The 16,970-nt window shown below is 32.8% G+C and overlaps 1 long non-coding RNA gene across 1 annotated transcript in view; it reads right to left on the bottom strand.

The window, feature by feature from the left end:
- Positions 1-5,324: 5,324 nt before the first annotated feature.
- Positions 5,325-16,970, bottom strand: part of LOC140622641 (uncharacterized) — a 47,923-nt gene continuing 36,277 nt past the window's right edge. The window contains exons 2-3 of the long non-coding RNA XR_012022337.1: positions 9,815-9,935; positions 5,325-5,419 (exon numbers count right to left, since the gene is read on the bottom strand). This is a non-coding gene — a long non-coding RNA (uncharacterized lncRNA). The remainder of the gene's footprint in view (positions 5,420-9,814; positions 9,936-16,970) is intronic.

The following is a 16,970-nucleotide window of genomic DNA, read 5'->3' as shown; positions in this document are numbered from 1 at the left end:
TTCTTCCTTTACTTGCGGAGTTTGTTCTGCTAGTCTTTGCTCTGTTTTCTGAGTTATTTACATTGATGTGAGTTTTATCTAGTATATTAGTGGGACAAAGTGAGTTTAGGGTTCTTCTACTCTGCCATCTTCTCGGTCTCTCTCTGAAAATAAAGCTTTATGCAATGTGTATATCTGAATATTGGTGGACTGATTCAGTTGATGGGAATATATATGTAAGATTCTGTTTATTTGCATTTATATTTATATTCATGGTAAAGTAAAAACAAATTTTGAAGTATATATACTAAATGTTGGTGATTGGGAAAAGAAAAGAGGAAATGAGTTTTACTACTCTTAATAGTCAATATACATTCCATGAATTTACAAAATGCAATAAACCTTATATAAATAAATAGACAAATGTTTTAAAACAAAAAATAGCAAAGCTTTTAAACACAAAGTTTAATTTGTTTCTGCCATTTTTAAAGGAACAACTACATTAAAAGATGTCTTTATAGTTTCTTTATTGTTATGGTGGACTAAGTATTGATAAAGTTTTTGCCACAAAATACTAATTATCCAGTTTTCATGTGTAAATTATTGATATCTTTAATTTTTATTTTTTGGTTCTAAAGTAGATATATTTATGTTTCATCCTGACCTGAATGGGGAACATCTCATTGATTATAATACACTAATTATTATGTATAAATATTATGGGTTACCTTAATTCCAACTTTATAAATGCACAGAAATTAGGAAAATTACATAACTTCTTAGATATTGCCACTCCTTTCCACATTTGATTCCCTTTTACTTGGAAGTTCCACGACTCTAGAATGTGTATGAATAATAACTCATTCACATTTTAGAAAATGTTTTCCTCAGAATCTTCATTCTAATATTGATTTAGTTTTAAAAAAAAGTTTTATTGAGGTGTAATTCATATATTATACTATTCACACGTTTGAAGTGTACAATTTAGTGTTTTCAGTATATTCATGGTTTTGGGAAACCTGCCACAGTCAATTTTAGATTTTCGACAACTCAGAAGGAAATTCTATTTACGTTGGGTATTTGATTTCCTAATCCCCATCTCTTCCCTTGCCCCAAGGAAATACTAATCTATTTTATGACTCTGCTTTATGACTCTAGATTTTTTTATTCTGGACATTTCATGTAGTAGAATCATAGAATGTGTGGTCTTTCGTGGATGGATTTTTTATGTAGCACATTTTCAAGGTTCTACCATGCTATAGCACATATCTGTATTTAATTCATTTTTATTGCTGAATAATACTGCATTGTATGAACATACCTCGTTTTATTTATTCATTCATTTGTTGATGAACAGGTGGAATGTTTCCATATTTTTACTATTATGAATAATGGCTCTACCACTTTATATTTTCCACCATCAATGTATGAAATTTCAATTGCTTCACATTCTTGCAAATACTAGTTATTATCTGACTTTTAAAATTTTAGGTTCCTAATAGTATCACCACGTTATGTGGTATCTCACTGTAATTTTGATTTGCATTTCTGGATGACTGATGATATTGAATATCTTTTAAGTGCTTATTGGTTATGTGTATATATTCCTTGAGAAATGTCTATCAAGATCCCTTGCCCATTTTTTAATTTGCTAAGAATTCTTTTTATATTTTCAACAAAAGCCTCATATATATGTATATATAATTTGCAAATGTTTTCTTCAATTCTGTGGGTTGTTTCTCTTTCTTGATATGCCCTTTAAATAGCAAAGTTTTTAATTTTGATGAAGTCCAGTTTATTTATGTTTTCTTTGGTTGCTTGTGCCTTTGGTATTGTATCTAAGAATTCATTGTCAAATCCAAATTCATAAAGATTTACCCATAACCTTTCTTTTAAGATTTTTATGATTTCATCCCTTACATTTTGGTCTTTTTGATCCATTTTGTGTAAATTTTTGTAAATGGTGAAAGGTAGGGGTTCCACTTCATTCCTGGGCATGGGACTTTCTTGCTGTCCTGGCACAATTTGTTGAAAAGATGATCCTATTCCCATCGAATGGCATTGGCATTTTGGTCAAAAATCAGTTGACTATATTTTTATTTCAATTACAGAATATGTATGTGGTTCTTTTTTTATAGTTCCTTTTTGCTAATACTGTCTATTTGATGTGACATCATACTTTACTTTTTAATTATGATTTTCTTTGAACATATTTATAATGGATGCTTTGAACACTTTCTCTGTTAAATCGGACATCTGGATTCTTTCACAGAATTTTTTTTCCCTGATGTCTGAGTCATACTTTCTTGTTTTTATTCCTGATGCCTGAGTCATACCTTCTTGTTTCTTTGTATGTCTCATAATTTTATGTTAGAAACTATAGATTTTGGATAATAATTGTGGCAACTCTGGAGATTACCATTCTCTCCTCCACTTCTAGAACCTGTTACTATTATTTGCTTATATATTTATGACTCGCTGGATGATTTATTTTGAAGCCCCTGATGTTGTTCCTCAAATGGTGCAGCCTTGGGTGTGTCCACAGTTTCTCAGATAATAGTGATTTACCTGATAAAACCAAGCTGCCAAATTGTATAATTGACAGCTGATTTGTTTATTGTTTTCAGCAATGCCCTGGAGTATAAGTTGCTCCCTACACCTAACCAATCAAATTTCAGCTCCTTTAACAGGAGCTGAGGTCAGCATTTGAAATTTTGAAATTTTTTCTGATCCTAGGTCAATTTATCTCATCCTCCTTGGTCCTCTCTCTCCTATCCCCCTCTATCAGGCAAACTAGCTGGCCTTCAGTTTAGCCTATACATCCACTGGATCTATGAATTTCTGTGCTTGCCTTTGGCTTAGTATCTGAGCCATTGTTTTCCAGTGCCCATTATGGTGCTTTTCTCTGAATAAATGAACTAAGAACAGCCTGTCAATGATGCAGCCATATCCTCTGCTGAAGCATCTTAAAATCTGGAGTACAGGGACGCCTGGGTGGCTCAGCGGTTGAGCATCTGTCTTGGCTTTTATTTTAAAATAAAATAAATAAAAAATAAATAAAATAAAATAAATAAATAAAAAATTTATTTTTTTAAAATAAATAAAAAATAAAAAAATTTTTTTAAAAAAAAATCTGGAGTACAATTCACATAATAAAAATGCTCATATAAGGAACTTATCTTAGTATTAATATATTTTGCTTGGTTACCATCAAACATTTTATAAAACAATAAGTTAATAGTATGTGTATTTAATTTTCCCAAATGCAAATTATAAATCATTCAAATAGAAAAAAATGCCAAGGTTTCACCTTGAAAAATGGTTGCCTTGTAATTTTAAATGTAACTGAAAGACTATTCGTCCTAGTGAATTCATAATCTTAATAAAAGTCTTAGGAAAAATTATGTATTCATTATAGAGGGAATACAATATGGGAAGAATAGTTATTTTTTTACATTGCAACATCTGCTTTTATTTAAAAATCACTTTCAGGTATTTTTGTAATATATTTATTGATTAACATTTTTATTAGGTTATAAGTGAAATGGTTGCTATGCTGGTAATGCACATTTTCCCATTACAGTGTCTAAAACATCTAGACTCATAAGATGAATTGGAAAGATGTACCAAAAATAACAAAGAACATTAAGTTAGCACAAGTTAAATGTCATAGTAATATTTGAAACATTCAAGAAAATTGTCTACAAGAGTAATACCAGTGGCATTAATACTTAATATAGTATTTATACTCTCTCAGGTTATGTTTAGGTAGATAACAATAACATGCAGCTAAATGTGCAGTATTTGTATTATCGGTGTCAGTGATTTCAAGGATGTGTGAGGAACTGTCAATACTTTGGTAGCATGTTTATTGTGGAAAAAAAAGAAGCATGACGCTCCTCAATATCCCTGCTGGGGTGGTGTCAGAGGAAGCCTAGTGGAGAATTGGGACTTTCACTATTGTCCATTGGTAATGAGGCCACGTCCCACATGTGATACCATGTTACCATGTTATCACTGGAGACCATCTGGGTGGCTAGAACTCACCTTTCTGCTCATTAGAGACAAGGAGTTCCTCACCTCTGGTGTTAACAGAGGCCAAGTGGAAAACTTGGCCTTTTGCCTCCACCTTCAAGTAGAGAAATGGTCTCCTCACTTTGGCAACAGCTATGTCAGAAAAAGCTAATTAAAACACAAGAACTTAATAAGACCTAAAGTCTCATTACATACTATAAAAATATCTAGATTTCAATTTAAAAAATCATTTGTTATTCCAAGAACCAGGGAGGTATTGATCTACATGAGAAAAGATAAGCGATAGTTGTTAACAGTTTAAAGACAGAGATTTTAGAAATGACAAAGATTTTAATGCTGCATGATAAAAATGCTTCAAAAATGAACACATTTGAAACAATAAAAATATAAAAAGCCTCAACAAAGAAATAGAATACTTCAACAAAGAAACTGACACTATGAAGAATTAAATGGGAAATTTAGAAATGCAACATCTAGTAACTGAAATAAAAAGTTAAGTGGATTGTCTCAACAGGAGAATGATTGGGGCAGTAAAAAGAATCCATGAACTGAGAGAAAAAAGTTGCCAATCTAAACAACATAGAATAGGGGATCCCTGGGTGGCGCAGCAGTTTAGCGCCTGCCTTTGGCCCAGGGTGTGATCCTGGGGACCCAGGATTGAGTCCCACGTCGGGCTCCCGGTGCATGGAGCCTGCTTCTCCCTCTGCCTGTGTCTCTGCCTCTCTCTCTCTCACTGTGTGCCTATCATAAATAAATAAATTAATTAATTAAAATAAATAAATAAACAACATAGAATAAATTACTAAATTAAATAAAAGATGAGGGGATCCCTGGGTGGCTCAGTGGTTTGGCGCCTGCCTTTGGCCCAGGACACGATCCTGGAGTCCCCGGATCGAGTCCCGCATCCGGCTCCCAGCATGGAGCCTGCTTCTCCCTCTGCCTGTGTCTCTTCCTCTCTCTTTCTCTGTGTCTATCATAAAATAAATAAATTAATTAAAATAAATTAAAAAAATAAAAAAAGATGAAAAATGAAAAAAGTTTGAAAGTGTGGAACTATAACAAAAGGTCTAACATTTGTATCTTTGAGTTCTGGAAAGGGAAGAGAAAGAGCACAGGGCTAAAGGGCTAAAACAAAGTACTTGAGGAGCTAATGGCTGAAAACTTTTCAAATTTGGCAAGAGACACAAGATGATTCAAGAAGCTGAGCAAACTCTTAGCCCAAAGAGATTTATGCAAAAACACATCATAATCACACTTCTGAAAACTATAGACAAAGAAAAAAAATATATTAATAAGTTCAGAGAAAATTGGTACCTTAGCTCTGGGGGAAAGCATTTCAAATCACAGTAGATTTCTCTTGAGAAATCAAGGAAGCCACGAAGAAGTCTCACAATACTTTAAGGAGCTGAAAGGAAAAAAAAAATAACTGCCAACATACTGATCATAAGCCCACTAAATGTATTTTTTAGGAACAAAGGCTAAGTCTAGACATTTTCAGATAAAGGAAAACTTAAGAGAATTTGTTGCCAAGAGATCTACTCTAAAATAATGGCTAACAGATATTCTCTAAACTTAAAATGAAAAGGAAGGAATTTTGGAATATCAGAAAGGAAGAAAGAACATGGTCAGCAAAAACGTGGGTGAATGTAATAGACTTTTCCTTTGTTGATTTTTTTACATTATGTTTGATGATTGAAGCAAAAATTACATTCTCTTATTCTAAATGTATGTAGAAGAAATATTTATACCAATTATATTAAAAATGAGGTTAAAAAAAAGGGATGCCAAAAGTGATAAGATTTCTATATTTCACTCAATGAAAACACAAGTAGCTTGTGAGAAATTATGCATGCATGATGTAATACCTAGAGCAGTCACTAAAAAATTTATATGAATAGATACACTCAAAAATAATATATAAAGCAAAATGAAATTCTAAAAAATATGTTGAAATTACCTACAGAGTGGTAGAAAAAAGTGAAAACAGATAACTAACAGAAAACAAATAAATGGCAGATTGCATTAACATATCAATAATTAGATTAAACATGAATCATCAAAATATACTAATTGAAGGACAAATATTGGCATAGTGGATTAAAAATGTGACCCAACGATAATGCCTTTTACAAGAAACCTGCTTCAGATATGATGATATAGGTAGGTTGAAAATAAATAATAGAAAAAAATACATATCATGTAAATATTAATTGGAGGAAAGCATCAGTGACTATATTAATATAAGATAAACCCCAGAAAAAACTATCAGAGAATTCATCATTATATAATGATAAAAGGAGCAGTCCACAAAGAAGGCCTAACAATTCTGAATGTATATGCATCAAACAACAGACCTGCAAAATATGTGAGACTAAAAATGATATGATTAAAAGAAGAAATGGATAAATTAACAATTGTCATCAGAGACTTCAACACTTCTCTTTTAAAATTTGATAGAACTAGACTGAAATTAAGGATATAGAGTGATTCAACCACACCATCAAGTAACATGATCTAATGATATTTGTAGAACTCTTCACCCTAAAACAGCAGAATATGCATTCTTCTCAAGTACTTACAGAACATATACCAAGATCATGTATAGGACCATAAAACAAACTTCAACAAATTTAAGAGTTGGTACCACACAGTGATACACTGACCACAAAGGAATTGAACTAGAAATCATTGTCAGAAAGATACCATGAAATTTCAAAACATTTGGAACGAAAACAACATACTTCTAAATAGTCTGTGGGTCAAAGAGGAAGTCTTAAGAGAAATAAAATAAATTATGGACTCTGAAAATGGATATACAACATACCAAAATTTGTAAGACCAAGATAAAGCTGTGCTGAAAGGAAATTTTAAAGCACTAAATGCATATATTAGAAAAGAGGAGAAGGCCTAAATCAGTAGTTTAAGATCCTAATTTAAGAACATAAAAATTAAAGAGCAAACTAAAATCCAAAGCTAGCAGAAGGAACTAAATAATAAACAAAGGAAGAGAAATAAATAATTAAACACATAAAAATAATAGATAAAACCAATAACTGGGACTTTGAAAACAATAATAAAATTAACAAGTCTCTAAGAAGACACACAAAGAAAAAGAAGACACAAATTGCCAGTATCAGAAATGAAAGAGGGGATAGACTGTAGATAGCAAAAGGATAAAAAGAGTAAATACCACAAACAACTTTATGTACATAAAAATGACAACCTAGATTGCCAAGTCCTCTAAAACAAACACCATAATTCATCATTATGGAAAAGATCATTTTAATTGCCTTATGACTGTTAAGAAATTGAATTTGTAATTTGAAGACTACCAAAAATTCTTTCAAGCCAGATGGTTTCACTAGAAAAATCCACCAAATGTTTTAAAATAAGTGAAACAAATTCTACATAATGTCTTCTAAAAAATAGAAGAGGAGAGACTTCTCAACTCTTTTAGAAACTAGTATTACCTTGATATCAAAAACCATACAAAGTATACAAAAAAAACTACAGACTAATATTCCTCATAAATATACATAATGTCTTAAGAAAATACTAGCAAATAGAATACAATAATAGTAAAGATTGTACATTATCAATATACTGTGTTTATTCCAGAGATTAGAGATTGATTTCACTCTGGAAAATACTTGTCAGGCTTTTTAAGAACAAGAAATGTAATTGCTATATGACCTAGCACTAATCTTTTCAGGCATTTACTCTCAAGAAATAAAGATTTATGTTTACAAACAAACCTGTACTTGAGTGCTTTTAGCAGCTTTATTTACAATAGTCAAAACTGGAAAAAAATCCAGATGTATTTCAATGGGTCAATGCTTAAACAACCTATGATATAATATATCCATACTATGAAATACTACTCTGCAGGAGAAAGGAACAGATTATTGGTACATTCAACAACCTGTTTGAATCTCCCAAGAACTATGTATTGAATGAAAAAAACTAATCACAAAGAGTTATGTACTGCATTATTCCATTTCCCTAATGTTCTTTAAATGACAAAATTGTAGAAAAGGAGGACACAATGTTTGCCTGGATTAAGAAGGTGTGGTGGAGATGGCAGGAAGGTGAATGTGCCTATAAAAGACAACAAGTGAGATCTTTGTGGATATGGGAATATCCTGTGTCTCGACTCTACCCATGTCAGTAATCTGGTTGTGATAATGTTCTATGATGTTACAAGACACTTTTTTTTTTTTGGAACTATGTAAAGCATACCTGGATTCTCTGTATTATTTTTTACAATTGCATGTGTATCTATAAGTATTTGAGATAAAGTCTCAATTAAAAAGTATGTCTTAGTTAAGTCTGATTGGATTTTGTAATTAAATAACCTCTCAAATTACACTAATTTCACTTCTGAATAGAGAAAAAATATAGAGGCAAAATAATACAAAGGGTATACTGTGATTGAGTGCTTTAATTGGATGAATGAATGCCATAATTATTCAAAACTACAGGAAGTTTGATTTTCCAGATTTTCAATGGTTAAGGATGTGAAAAGCATTTATATACTTTTATGTATTAAGCATTATAAGAGGGTATTTCATTTCTATAGACTCCTTAGGCATCTAAAATAAATATTAGCAATAAAAGTCTATGTTTCCTTCCTTCAAGTGACATCTTAAGAGTTTCTATAGCTGATGTGTGTGGTTATGCCCACATTTATATAACACAGTAAGTATTTTATACTGTAATAGTGTGCATAAAATAAGACTATAGACAATCACAATTAAGATACATAAAAATAAGACTGGTTGTTGTAAGTTGGGACAAAGAAAAATGATGAATAGTTTTTTGAAGAATATATTAATTTTATCCTAATACAGGGCTAGTCTTTTCTTTTTAATATCTGACTGTGCTTTTAAATTAAAAATAGTGTTCATCTGTGTTTCTGCCTTGCAGAATGCTAAGAGACTTTGGTGTGAAAGCCTAGAATGGATTTAATACGTCATTTGCAGCACTGGCAGCACTGAGAGGAGGAGGTGGCAATAAAAATATAACTGCATAGCAACTCTGGTGAATATGGGGATCTCCCAGCTGGGAGAAACTGGCATATGGCATCTTATGCTATGTGTGAAAGAAACATAATGGGAAAAATCATGCAATTAGACTGAGGGCTATGACAGAGTCACAAATATGTGTGCAAGCCAAAAATGTATGTTGGGATATTCCAAACTTTTCCAAAGAAAAGCATAGAATTCAGTTTTTATATCTGTTTTGGGCACTCTGTGCACTTGCTGACAATCTCCATCCATATTTAGGTACAAGAGGAATAAAGTCACAAATGTCATGAGAAGTAATAAGAACCCTACCAATGTTTTAGCATTCACTATGGGGAGAAAGGCAGTGTTGGATTACTCTATTGAGGGAAAATGTATCCCCCTACTCCTGTAGCATAATCACACATATATTTTCATGTATTAAAGCACCAGGATATTGTTGATAATATAATACAAGGTCATTCAGTATTTATTAACATTGAATAAATATTAATTCTTTTAAATAAGATTATTTTACTTTAACTGTCCAGTGTTATTTGACTTTCCAGTCTTTTTTGACCTCTAATTTAATATATCAAAGTTCTCTTGAATTTACAGATGCAAACTAAGAATTACCCATGGGTTCATTAAATCTTTAAAAGGTATACTGGTGAGGTTTCAGCTGAAATAAGATTGCATGAAAATAATCCAAAACTCAGTAGTTCACCATAAGAAGCATATAAATATTTCTTTCTTTCTCTTAGTTGTGTATTTCTGGTGACCTAGGTTGGGATTACCTGAGGTTAGCTCTTGGCTGAAATTTGGGTTCAATGTTGCTCCATATGTGTTTTCATTCTCTTTGGTCCAGTAATACCCAGGATGTGTTCTTCCCATGACTCATGGCAGAAGCATAAGGACCTAAATTAACACAAGCATATGTAAAGCCTCTGTTTGAATTGAGCTCTTTAACAGTGCAGTGATCAAAGCAGCCATATGGTCACTAAACATGAATAGGACTGGGCAATAAACTGCACCCACAATATTTGGAGGTACTTTAAAAATTCATGAAATTCATAAATCAAATATGGAAAGGAAGTGACTAATTGGAAAAAAAATAACTAAAGAAACAAGAAACAAAGTAGGTAGAAGGTGGTTGTTCAGATGTTCTTTCTAGTAAGGTTGAATCAAATGGTGCAAAATAGTATATAGTTCATTGAATTATTATAATGTTTGCTAAGAGATTTTATCACAAATAGATCCTGAAATTAAATGAATACCCACCATTTGCTTCAATGTGGATGGAACTGGAGGGTATTATGCTGAGTGAAGTAAGTCAATTGGAGAAGCACAATCATATGGTTTCACACATATGGGGAATATAAAAAATAGTGAAAGGGATTATAGGGGAAAGGAGAGAAAATGAGTGGAAAAATCAGAGAGGGTGAAAAACATGAGAGACTCCTAATGCTGGGAAATGAACAAGGGGTAGTGAAAAGGGAGGTGGGTGGGGGTTGTGGTGACTGGGTGACGGGCACTGAGGGGGGCATTTGACGGGATGAGCACTCGGTGTTATACTATATGTTGGCAAATCAAACTCCAATAAAAAATATACAAAAACAAAAGAAAGCTTTATGGTATGTTGAAATGATTTCATAACTTTGTTTCTGTTACTATAGTGAATTGCATTCTTACTATCTTTAAATGTTGACCTGAACTAGTCCTCATGGGATAACACAAATTGTTCATATTTTATCATTTGTCTCCCTCTTGGATTTTATCTTGTTTTATTTTTCTCTCCTTTTTCCCTGCTTCTCTGTTGTGTTTGTTAAATTCCACATATGAATGAAATCATATAATTGTTTTTCTCTGATGGAGTTATTTTGTCTAGCATAATACCCTGTAGTTCCATCCATGTCATTGCAAATGGCAAGATTTCTTTCTCTTTGATGGATGAGTTATATATATATATATATAGTTATATATATATATATATATATAACTATATATATATTGACAACTATATATATATTGACCATATATATATATATATATACACACACACACACACACACATATATGTGTCATATATATACACATACACATCACATCTGCTTTATCCATCTGTCGATGGACATCTGGGCTCTTTCCATAGTTTGGCTATTGTGGACATTATTGCTATAAACATTGGGGTACAGGTGTCCCGCCGTTTCACTGCATCAGTATCTTTGGGGTAAATACCTAGTAGTGCAATTGATGGGTAGTAGGGTAGCTATATTTTTAACTTCTTGAGGAAACTCTATACTGTTTTCCAGAGTGGCTGCACCAGCTTGCATTCCCACCTACAGTGTAAGAGGATTCGCCTTTCTCCACATCTTCACCAACATCTGTTGTTTCCTGAATTGTCGATTTTAGCCATTCTGACTGGTGTGAGGTGGTATCTCCTGTGGTTTTGATTTGTGTTTTCTTGATGCCAGATGATTTTGAACACTTTTTCATGTGTCTATTGTTCATTTGAATGTCTTCTTTGGAGAAATGTCTGGGGATTTGAGATACTAGCCCTTTATCTGATATGTCAATTTGCAGATATCTTCTCCCATTCATTCAGTTGTCTCTTGGTTTTGTTGACTGTTTCCTTTGCTGTGCAAAAGTGCCTTATCTCGATGAAGTCCCAATAGTTCATTTTTGCTTTTGTTTCCCTTGCCTTTGGAGATGTGTCTAGCAAGTTGTTGCTGTGGCTGAGATCAAAGAGGTTGTGTTCTCCTCTAGGATTTTGATGGACTCCTGTTTCACATTTAGGTCTTTCATCCATTTTGAGTTTATCTTTGTATATGATGGTCCAGTTTCATTCTTCTGCATGTGGTGTCCAATTTTCCCAGCACCATTTGTTGAAGACACTGTCTTTTTTTCCATTGGATATTCTTTGGTAGTTTATCGAAGATTAGTTGACCATAGAGTTGAGGGTCCATTTTTGGTTCTGTATTCTGTTCTACAGATGTATGTATCTGTTTTATTTTTTTTTTTGTTAGTACCATATTGTCTTGATGATCACAGCTTTGTAATATAGCTTGAAGCCCAGAATTGTGATGCCACCAGCTTTGGTTTTCTTTTTCAACCTTCCTTTGCTTATTTGGGGGGTCTTTTCTGGTTCCATACAAATTTTAGGATTTTTTTTTTGACCCTGTGAAAAAATATGTTGATGGTATTTTAATAGGGATTGCACTGAATGTATCAATTGCTTTGGGTAGCATAGACATTATAACAATATTTGTTCTGGTAGCATAGACATTGTAACAATATGTGTTTCTAATACATGAGTGTGGAATGATTTCCATTTCTTTGTGTCTTCATCAATTTATTTCATAAGTGTTCTATAGTTTTCAGAGGACAGATCCTTGACCCCTTTGATTAGTTTTATTCCTAGGTATCTTATGGTTTTTGATGCAGTGGTAAATGGGATTGACTCCTTAATTTATCTTTCTTCTTTGTTAGTGTATAGAAATGCAACTGATTTCTGTATATTCCATATCCTGCCACTTTGCTGAATTCCTATATGAGTTCTAGCAATTTTGGGTTGGAGTCTTTTGGGTTTTCCACATATGTATCAGGTCATCTGGGAAGAGTGAAAATTTGACTTCTTCTTTGATGATTTGGATGTGTTTTTTTTTTTTTCTTTTTTGTTGTCTGATTGCTGAGGCTAGGACTTGTAGTACTGTGTTGAACAATGGTGGTTAGAGTGGACATCTCTGTTGTGTTCCTGACCTTCAGGGAAAAGCTCTCAATTTTCCCCCTTGAAAATATTTATTGTGGGCTTTTTGTATACAGTTTTTATGATATTATGTTCCCTCTATCCCTACACTGTGGAAAGTTTTAATCAAGAAAGGATGCTTCTTCTGCATCAGTTGAGAGGATCATATGGTTCTTGTCCCTTTTATTCATGTGTTGTATCACGTGGATTGAGTTGCTGATGTTGAACCATTCTTGCGGCCCAGGAATAAATCCCACTTGGTTGTGGTGAATAAGCCTTTGAGTTTACTGTTGGATCCTGTTGGCTAGAATCTTGGTGAGCATTTTGGCATCCATGTTCATCAGGGGTATTGGTCTATAGTTCTCCTTTTTGGTGTGGTCTTTGTCTGGTTTTGGGATCAAGATGATGCTGGTCTCATAGAACTAGTTTGGGGGTCTTCCTTCCATTTTTTATTTTTTGAAATAGCTTCAGGAGAATAAATATTAGTTCTTCTTTAAAATTTGGTAGAATTCTCCTGGGAAACCATCTGACCGTAGACTATTGTTTGTTGGGTGATTTTTTTTTTTTAATTACTGCTTCAATTTTCTTGCTGGTTATGGATCTGTGCAGGTTTCCTATGTCTTCCTGTTTCAGTTTGGTGGTTTATATGTCTCTAGGAATGCATCCATTTTTTCCAGATTGCCTAATTTGTTGGCATATAGTTGTTCATAGTATGTTCTTATAATTGTTTGTATTTTTTTTTGATGTTGGTTGTATCTCTCCTCTTTTATCATGATGTTATTAATTTGGGTCCTTTTCTCTCTCTCTCTCTCCCTCTTTATAAGTCTAGTTTATCAATCCTATTAATTCATTCGAAGAACCAGCTCCTAGTTTAGTTGATCTGTTCTATTGTTCTTTTGGTTTCTGATTCATTGATTTATGCTCTAATCTTTATTAATTCTTGTCTTCTACTTTGTTTAGGTTTTATTTGCTATTCTTTCTGTTGCTCATTTAGGTGTAATATTAGGTTATATATTTGAGACTTTTCTTATTTCCTGAGAAAGGCTTGTATTGCTATATACTTCCCTCTTAGGATCACCTTTGCTGAATCCCAAAAGTTTTGAGCAGTTGTTTTCGTACTCTGCGAAAGATTAATTTACTGCATAGTTGTGGCTTTCTTTCTGGGTTTTCTGTTCTTTTCCACTGATCTGTGTGGGTTTTATTGTGCCAGTAATAAACTGTCTTTATCACTAGAACTTTGAAATAGAATTTGAAACCTGGAGTTGTGATGCCTCCAGCTTTACAGATTTTAATGTCAATTTCATTATGGCCATAAAAAATGAAACGAGGAATATCCTCTCTCTCTCTCTTTTTTATTGTCTTGAGTTTTGAGAAGATTAATGTTATATCATGTTAAAATTTTTGAAGAAACTTAAAAAGAAACTTTCATGGCCTTATACTTCATTACAGGAATATATTAAACTCTATCTTGATTTCTTTAATAAAATAGACTGTGCATATGCCAATTTTGGTATGTGGTGTATTTTAAGGAATTTTTCACTTTTTGGCTAAATTTCTTTAGAGTCTACTTTTATTTATTTTTTTTTAATGTTTGTAGAATTGCTGTAATGTCTCTTTTTTCATTCTTCATATTCATGATTTGTTATTTTTTTTCTCCATTAGTCTTGCTGGAGGCTTATTGAGTATATTTGTCTTCTCAATTATCCAGTATTTACAAGTGTCTATTTTCTCTATTGTACACGTTTTTTCTTTTTCATTAATATCTGCTGTTGTTTTATTATTTCCATTCATCAATCTTGTTTGAATTTGATGTTCAAATATTCAAAAGCTGTTTGAAATGGATTCTTCTTTTTAAAAAATATTTACTTATTTATTCTACAGAGCACATGCAAATGTGGGGAGAAGTCGAGGGAGGTAAAGAGAGAGAATCTCAAACAGATTTACTATTGAGTGTGGAGGCTAGTGTGAGCTCTACCCCACTACCCTGAAATCATGATGTGAGACAAAATCAAGAGTCTGACACTTAATGAATTGAGTTACCTGGTGTGCTGAAAATGGATTCTTGTATCAATTTCCAAGCTTTATTTCTTTCATTTGAATTTTAGTCCCTAATTTTTTTCCTAAGAACTGAGTTAGTTGTATATCTCAAGGATTTTTCCATGTAAAATTTCATTTATCATTCAATTAAAATATTTCTTAATGCTCATTGTCTTATCTACTTTAGCCATTGTGTTATTTAGAAGTCAATTCTTACATTCCAAACATCTTAGGGTTTCCTAGACATCGTTTTTGTTACAGATTTCTTGTTTATTCTACTTTGATCAATAAACATTTTTGAGGATTTCTTTATGTTCAAGACATTATTGGGATCCCTGGGTGGCGCAGCGGTTTGGCGCCTGCCTTTGGCCCAGGGCGCGATCCTGGAGACCCGGGATCGAATCCCACGTCGGGCTCCCGGTGCATGGAGCCTGCTTCTCCCTCTGCCTGTGTCTCTGCCTCTCTCTCTCTCTCTCTGCGTGACTATCATAAATAAATAAAAAATAAAATAAAAAATAAAAAAATAAAAAAAATAAAAAAAATAAAAAGACATTATTATGTTTGGTAGTTTGTGTGCATGTGACAAGAATGTGCATTCTGGCTTTTGTTGATCCTGATATTCTTTCTATATATGTATTTTGAGGTGTATATTGAAGTGAATCTTTTAATTGGGTTGTTCACATTTTCTAGTCATGTATACACTTTTTTTCTATTTTATTAATTTACCATGAAATGAATGAGTTTCTCTATTTCATAACTTCTGACTTTGGGTTATTAGATGCATATAGATTTAGAATGTCTGTCTGAAAGAGTGAGCTTTTATTATTTTGGCATTCACTTTTATATTTAAATATGTTTTTGTCTCCATGTGTCCTGTGTCTAATATTAGTACAGCTGAACTGGTATTCATTTGGTTACTATTTCATATCATACACTTTTGGATCAAATTCTACTTTTATGTATTCTTAAATTTATATACTCTGCCTCTTATGTGCAGTATAATGTTTTGAAATCCAATTTGATCGTTTAGTCCATTTACATATTATTGTAGAGATAACTGAATTTATTTTATTTTATGATTTTATTTTCAGATAATCTGTCCATCCAATATGGGGCTCAAACTTTTACAATCCTGAGATCAAGAGTCTCCTGCTCTACTGACTGAGCCAGTCAGGCACCCCGGAGATAATTGAATTTAAATCTGTTCTCTTTGCTCCATATTGATTTTTTCCCCCTTCCACTTTCAGGGTTAGTAATTTATTTTTAAAATTATACAACTTTACTTTTATAATTCTTTTATTAATAACATGCATTCTTGACTTATTCAAACTCAAAATAGGGGATCCCTGGGTGGCTCAGTGGTTTAGTGCCTGCCTTTGGCCCAGGGTATGATCCTGGAGTTCTGGGATTGAGTCCCACATCAGGCTCCTTGCATGGAGCCTGCTTCTCCCTCTGCCTATGTCTCTGCCTCTCTCTCTCTCTGTGTGTGTGTGTGTCTCTCATGAGTGAATAAATAAAATCTTTAAAAAAAAACCTCAAAATGAATTGAGGAGTTTATAACTTAGCTGACAAAGCAAGAATCTTAGAATGCTTAAGTCCATCTGTATTCCTACAAAATTATATGCTTTGAAGGCATATATTCTAATTTTACATAAATTTTTAACCATAAAATTAACTTTTCCTTCAAATACAGTCAATATTTACTTGTATGTATTACATATTTACCTATATGTAATAGGTATATACTAATATACCATTTTATTTGTTCTACATTCCTTTTTTATTTTTTTCCACTTCCATTTAGCATGATTTTTCTCCTTGCCAGAAGAATTTGCTTTGTACCTTTAGGGAGACTTTTAGTAAGATTTAGCCAGTGATGGGTCCTTTCATTTTTTTTTTTTTTTCTGAATAGCACTTTCATGTGACTATATTATTGAAGAACATTATCACTACTAGAGGTGGTGATAGGGGAGGTGGACTGGGGGTGGGGTGACTGGGTGGCGGTCACTAAGGTGGGCACTTGATGGGATGGATGAGCACTAGGTGTTATTCTGTATGTTGGCAAATTGAACACCAATAAAAAATAAATTTATTATTAAAAAACAAATCTAATTTGACATTTGTTTTCTTTTACCACTTTAAACTGTTTCATATTTTTCTGACTTCCATAA

This window comes from Canis lupus, chromosome 32, assembly GCF_048164855.1.
Source record: "Canis lupus baileyi chromosome 32, mCanLup2.hap1, whole genome shotgun sequence".
Taxonomy (NCBI): Eukaryota; Metazoa; Chordata; class Mammalia; order Carnivora; family Canidae; genus Canis; species Canis lupus.
The sequence above is the reverse complement of the archived record's forward strand: the minus strand, read 5'-3'. Positions and strand labels throughout refer to the sequence as shown.